At 37.8% G+C, this 7445-nt stretch overlaps 1 non-coding gene across 1 annotated transcript; it reads left to right on the top strand.

Annotated features, from left to right (window-relative positions):
• Positions 1 to 6818: 6818 nt before the first annotated feature.
• LOC118253528 (U6 spliceosomal RNA) lies at positions 6819 to 6925 on the top strand. The gene has a single exon (XR_004780460.1). It is a non-coding gene; the product is annotated as a U6 spliceosomal RNA (small nuclear RNA).
• The last annotated feature ends 520 nt before the right edge of the window (positions 6926 to 7445 follow it).

Here is a 7445-nt window from a genome sequence, read left to right on the forward strand (position 1 = left end):
TTCACATTTATTGCTGTGTTTTTATAAGCTGAAAAGATGCTAAGACAGTTTTCATTTTTCAGTTAAAAGAATCACTGCATATTGGTGATATAAAAGGAATTAAAGGAGAACATCTTATACTTTCTGCAATAAGCAGTCACATATTAGGGACCCTAACCCTACACAAAGACTAGATGTCTAGATCACAATTATATTAGTGTTTTAATTCAAATAACAAGTAAATATTTTAGGCTAATGACATTTCTTCAAATATCTGAATTTATCAATTTCCTTTTACATCAGTGCTTATCATTATGTTCCCTGTTCTTCTCAGCAGCTTGTTCAGACCCTCAGAAGTTATTCATTTCTGCATGTGTTGGTAAACAGCAACATTTCCGTTCAGCTGTAGTTCCACCGTTCTTTACTTATGAATTTCTGACTAATTGCATTGGCTACATATTTTACCTTTTTACCTTGCGAGGTAAGATCATAATTTTGCAAGGCAAAAAGGCATTTGCCTTTTGCAAGGCTAGATCATAATCTTGCCTTGTCTTGCCTCTCTTGGCAGATATTCCCACCTTGTGTTAAAATTTATGTTAAAATTTCCATCTAGCTGCCCTCTGGCTCTCTTCCTTGTATCTTTCTGTGGTACTGTAATGGAATCTTTGTTCCTTTTATTATGGTGATTGTAGTACTTCATTCTTGCCTGTGCCTCTGTTTGGAAGATTTGCCCACTAGAGCTTTCATTTTACAGACTGCTTTTGAGCCGGCTAAGAAGGATCTGTTCAATTTTGCAATCATTTTGATACACAAATTCTAAGAATAACCTGAATGATATTGATACCGAACTTCATGCCAGGTTTAAACAAGATTTAATAGGGGCTTGTTCACATGACATATATTTGTTCAAGCCTCTAGAAATACTGATAAGTAGAACAATCATGGCTTAATATGCAAAGCACATGCACAGTATCTTCGAGTCTCATATTACCAGATGTGTCTGGAAGTAATATGTCCAGAAGGCAGAAAAAATTGGGTATACAATGTTGGAAAAGGTTTTAGAAGCAAGACGGAGTATGGACAGAACAAAACAAGGTATAATACTAAGTTAACTGAAATTTTATTTACAGTTCCCTTATTAAAATTCTGATCTTTGAGGGCCTGTTCTGAGTTATATGGGATTTCAGCAGAATCTCCTGTAATGACAGGTCTTTAAGAGAACCATTTTTGACAGATATTTTTATTCTTTGTTTACTACTACTGAACAGAAAAATAGCTGCAGGTTGAATAGAATGTGTAGGGGCTGGAGACAGATACAAAACCGCTTATTATAATTCTCCGAATTCCAAAGAAAATTCTTTTGATGAACTTGTTTTGATTCTGAATGATCATAACTGTATTTTAACCATTTTTACTACAAACTACTGAACTCAAGTATAATGTGAAAATGATTGTAGAAGCTGTCACGTTTAACTGTTTTTATGGTATATGTAACAGGTAGTTGTTCTCAAAGGATTGTTCATAGAATCATAAAATATCTTGAGTTGAAAGGGATCCACTAAGTTCGTGCAGTCCAACTCCTGGCTCCACACAGGAACACCCAAAAATCAGACCCTGTGTCTGAGAGCGTTGTCCAAATGCTTCTTTAACTCCAACAGGCTCGGTGCCGTGACCACTGCCCTGGGGAGTCTGTCCCAGTGCCCGACCACCCTCCGGGTGCAGAACCTTTCCCTAACACCCAGCCTGACCCTCCCCTGTCCCAGCTCCATGCCGTTCCCTCGGGTCCTGTCGCTGTCCCCAGAAAGCAGAGCTCAGGGGCCGCCCCTCCGCTCCCCTCGTGAGGGAGCTGCAGGCCACCCTCAAGCCTCCCCTCAGCCTGCTCTGCTCTGGGCTGAACAAACCAAGGGGCCTCAGCCGCTCCTCATACATCTTGCCCTCCAGAACCTTCACCATCTTCGTAGCCCTCCTTTAGAAACTCTCTGATAGCTTTACGTCCTTCTTATATTGTGGTGCACACCATACTCGAGGTGACGCTGCACCAGCGCAGAGCAGAGCAGGACAATCCCTTCCCTTTCCTAGCTGGCAGTGCTGGGCCTGATGCACCCCAGGGTATGGTTGGCCCTCCTGGCTGCCAGGGCACACTGCTGGCTCATGTTTAACTCTCATCCCCCAGTCTGTATGTACAGCCAGGGTTGCCTCTTCCCAGGTACAGAATCCAACACTTGATCTTGTTAAATTTCATATATTTGGCAATTGTCCAGCTCTCCAATTATATACTATATATATTTATGTAATATATATATATTATATATTTAATGAGAAATGGCAAATTGGGTGTCATATGTGGTAATATTATGTAAATTATCTGTATACATAAGACAAAACATAATTCTTGGCTGAAAGCAAGTCTGATACAAGTATACCAATATATAATGGAACCATTATGATACATCACAAATTTTATGAAGATTGGCTATGGAATTCCACATCACCATTGATTCTGGATGGTTGTACTTTGTCTAGGATTACTATTTTTCTCCTAATCAATACAAAAATTCTACAGCTCATCTCAATATCTCACAGTTATGATAACTTATAAACATTTGGAAGTATAATAAATGAGATGACTGGTACCATCATTACTCATACGAAGAGGGAAAGGGTATGTCTTTTTCTTTTTGCCCTAGATGACTGGTGGTGTTTTCTAGCATTGAGGAGTCAAATTTCTTACAGATATCTTTCCTCTGAATGTTTTTGCTTATATCTCATTACAAAAGTTTAGCAGCCTAAGATCAATCAGGCTGAAATCCAGACAACAGTATACTGTGGTATCTTAATATTAGTGTGCAGTATCACTTTTTGTGGATTAGATTACCTCCTAAGAGTACAGTGGCAAATGTCACTTTTACACAAAACTCAGAAAACTACGGTGAAGACTATAGTACCTTTGCAGGAAGGAATATCTTGTCTCTGGAAAAACTGATTTCCAGAGTGTTTCCAACTACTTCACTGAGGTACTTTTTTTTTTTTCTTTTCTTTCTGAAATAAAGAAAAAAAATACTGAATCCATCCAGGAAATGTTTATAACTCTACTTCAAAGTTATTAATGCATTGCAGTTGCACTTAATACATCAAATCCCTACACTTTTTGAGGATTTTAATTAATTTATTTCTTCCCTTTTTTCTTAAAGTGCAAGTGTAAGTAAAGCATGCTTGCTGAGTTATTCATAGTTCTTGGACATGGTGTACAGATATATATAGATCTAACAGTGTATGGATAGATATGAACACATTTCTGTCCTGAAGAGTTTACAATCTGAACAGAGAAGACAGGATAACAGAATAAAATAATACTTATCTCATGTTTATAATTACTAAACTGATGCATAGAGAGTTGCTACCAGAAATTGCCAGTAGGAAGCCTGAGGAAAAACTTGATCTCCTGGATACCATCGTGCTTAACTACCTTCCTTTCAGCTGTTAAGTTTATTCATTCTGTGGGCCAACGCAGCCACGAAACTACTATTTCAAAATAGTCAGTAAAGTCTGCTAATCTGCATGGATATGTAAATTCATCACTGTTACTGGATTATTCAGCCTGAAAGGCAGACCTTGATTAGAAATTATTTCTTACAAATGTCACTGATGGATTTTTATTGCTTTAAATGAATGGACAAAAATTCTATTTTTATCTCTGAATAGTACCCACAGAACCTACATTTGTGTGACAAGGACAGCACTTCTCCATAGTAGCTGAGAAATCTTTTAACAGAAACATCAGTGTGATAATCTTACATACTATAAAGTTGATTATTTACATGAGCAAAACACCCATCAAATTCACTGATGAACTGTGGTGTATTCACTTCCATGAACTACAGGACTGTGCTTGTATTGATGGGTTAGAACTGAATGCTTTTCATTAATAAATTTCAGCAAATCTTTGATTTGATACAGCTTGTTTTGAAAAGCAGTGCTTTTGGCACTGAGGAAAAAAAAAAATAGGTCACAGCTCATCTACATTCCAAAATGCAGTTAACTGATATTTTAATGCCTGTAGCAACAACTTTGGAAATGAAACATTAAAAGGACAGTGAGTTTAACATTATGTAAGTATGAGAAGGCAGGCACAAACAATTAGGTTGAAAATATATTTAATTCCAGGAGTAGTTAAAATTATTTCTTCAGTTATATCTCACTTTCCCTTTAAATGTGGGTGCAGACAAATGTTTAAAAAGGGCTTACAGCACAGTTAGAACAGAGGAGAATACAATCTTTGTCCAGTCAAAGAGGGGAAATACTAATTTAACATTCTATCAGATGCACTGGTGTGGATTTATCTAAAGCGGTTACCTTGCCCTTTTGACAGAGATCACCACCATTTCAATAGTTACAGCAGAATAGTGTGTTTTTCAGCTGCCACACTTTGACATATTAGTAAAAACTTAACTTTATTAAGAGCTGGATGCTCACAGCCAGACTGTGATACTGTCAGAACTAAAGCAACTGTAAGAACACACAGCCTATTCTCTGCTCTCTCTACAGGACACCACTGTTTGTCAGAAATGGCTTTGGCGTAGGTTAGGGTAGTACTGTCCTAACACACTTTACAAAAGATTAATCTATCAGAGATTGTCTGTCAAATTATAAATTTTCCTTTCTCATTAGTGGTTTCAGCTGCAACTTTCCCAAACTTTGGCTTTGTGTTAGCTAGATTGACATCTGATCTTTGCCTACGTCAAAAACGGTGAGTGCTTTGTTATATAAAAATTCACTTGATCTCTCTAAATCCTATGAGGGGATTCAGCAACTTGAATTCATTTGATCACAATATATATTTGTTTTCCCATTTTACTTTCTAGGAAGTGAAACAAACAAAATTGACTTGGCTCTAGAGGCATGTGCCTTTGACTATGTTGATCCAAATCTGGTTCCCTCCACACACACTCTGCCCTCAGGATGTTCATTAGATGCTGAATGTCAAATTTATCTTCCAAAGTTTATGCTCGTAATTTTATGCATATTTCCTTGTGGGAAAAGACATCAAATCTTAGAGTGATAATTAATCTTTATTTTTCTAGGTGAACCTCTAGAACCTGACCCAATGAAAGTGACCTCACATTAAAAAGAAATTGATTTTAAATAAAGTGGACACCTATATCCATCCTTCCAGTTATTTAAGAAAAGATTTCTTATTTATCTATTTAAGACAGATAAAAATACTCAAAATAAAAATCATTCAACATCCCATTGTAAAATCAGTGTTTTAATATAGAAAGCCAAGCCTCTAAGAAACTGTCATCAAAGTCATTTAAATTTCATATCTCATTTGTGATCTTACTTCAGGACAACACTTTTATCAAATCCTAACCACCTTTTGTTTATTGATGTGACAGCACATCATATTTTCTGAGTTCAATGGACTTCACCAACTCAAAATAACTACTACTTGCCAGCAAAACCTCTTTTTTAAAAAGTAAAAATTGTGATTATAGTTTAAGCTAGTGGCATATCTTTGTATGATGTGTTACTGTGAATGTGATGAGGGGTTTCTTTTAGAAATTGTGAAGTCACACACCCACCCAAAACAGTGTAAATGCATTTTTTGATGCAGCATATTTCATTTTTTCCGGACTGTTTATTTGATATTTAATGGCAGCCTATTTGTTTTATTACCATGGTTACACTGGTGCCATTTGAGGAACTATTTACAGGCCAGCTATGTGCAGCTATGACATTTGGTGTTGACGTGTGCCAAATTAGTCTTAGTGCCAATTTTAACAATGCTTCCTGGCATTTAGAGAAAAGATTTTGGGGGCACAACTGAATCTCAGACAGAACCATTGGATATATGAGAATGCTTGCAGTGTAAGGAAATCCTTCTAAATAAGTGGAAAGAAGCTGAGCATGTGGATACATGGTGATATGCAGTGGGCATAGTGGAAAATTCATCCCATGTTTTTTTGTTGTTGTTGTTGTTGTTTGGTTTGTTGTTTTTTTTTGGAATGGAGAATTTTGAGTAATTAGGTTATAAAGATTTTTTAAAAAGAAAGCTAGATGTAACTTATTTCCCTGCCTATTTTTTCATTAATTATTTGTCTTTTTAAATTATATGGATGTCATGAATTTGTGAACATTGTATTTTATAGGATTTTTTAAAATAATGATATAAATCTGTAAATAATTAAAAAAACCTGTCAAAACTCATATCAAACTTAAACTCAAGTAAATGCAGTGCTTTCAAAATTCAAGTGAAAGGCTAAAGGTTAAAGCTTTTAAAAAGTTAAGCCTCCCACAACTCACTCACAATAACCAGTCCCTAAATGAATAATTGATTGCCATTCTATTCAAATTTGTAGGGGCTGTTTAATAGCTGGATGGAACTATAACCTATAGCAATTTGTACTTTAACTATCAATGACATTTCATCAAAATTAAGTCTTCTTTTTGCTGCAGAGGTACCTATAAAAACTCTTGCATCCTGCTGCCTTTCACATACTTGCCATTTTCAAGTTCAGTGCTTCAAATTTAGCTGATACTTTTGCATTTCACATTGGTAGCCTCTCCCCTTTTCTACCTTCCATGCATCTCCTTTTTGTGTTTGTCAGCAATTCCTTATTCAACCACTCTGACCATCTACTGTGCCTGTTCAGCTTCTTGCACATTGGAATGTACTGTTAAAGAGTGCTTTGTGAAGGCTGTCCTAGAAGAACAACTAGCTGTCCTGGACCCCTTTCTCCTGCCAGGCACCATCCCATGGGATCCTGCCTACCACTTCCCTGAGCATGCTGAAATCTGCCATCCTGAGCCTGATGTCTTGCTGCTCACCTACCTCCCTTGTGCTCGCTTCAGCAGCACATACACTAAAATTTGAACAATACAGAGAAGATTAGCATGGCCCCTGAGCAAGGATGACACGCAAATTCGTGAAGTGTTCCATATTTTTGAGGGATGTCACAAGTCTCTGTGGTGCAATTGGTCACCGCGTTCAGCTGTTAAATGAAAGTCTGGTGGTTCGAGCCCACACAGGGATGCGGGTGCCCATTTTTTTCAGTTTTGGGCCCCTCGCTACAAGAAGGACATCGAGGTGCTCGAGCAAGTCCAGAGAAGGGCAACAAAGCTGGTGAGGGGTCTGGAGAACAAGTCTTATGAGGAGTGGCTGAGGGAGCTGGGATTGTTCAGCCTGGAGAAGAGGAGGCTCAAGGGCGACCTTATCGCACTCTACAGCTGCCTTAAAGGAGGCTGTAGGAGGTGGGGATTAGTCTATTTTCCCACGTGCCTGGTGACAGGACGAGGGGGAATGGGCTAAAGTTGCGCCAGGGGAGGTTTAGGTTGGATATTAGGAAGAACTTCTTTATGGAAAGGGTTGTTAGGCATTGGAATAGGCTGCCCAGGGAAGTGGTTGAGTCACCATCCCTGGATGTCTTTAAGAGACGTTTAGATATAGAGCTTAGTGATATGGTTTA

This window comes from Cygnus atratus, chromosome 4, assembly GCF_013377495.2.
Source record: "Cygnus atratus isolate AKBS03 ecotype Queensland, Australia chromosome 4, CAtr_DNAZoo_HiC_assembly, whole genome shotgun sequence".
In the NCBI taxonomy this organism is placed as follows: domain Eukaryota; kingdom Metazoa; phylum Chordata; class Aves; order Anseriformes; family Anatidae; genus Cygnus; species Cygnus atratus.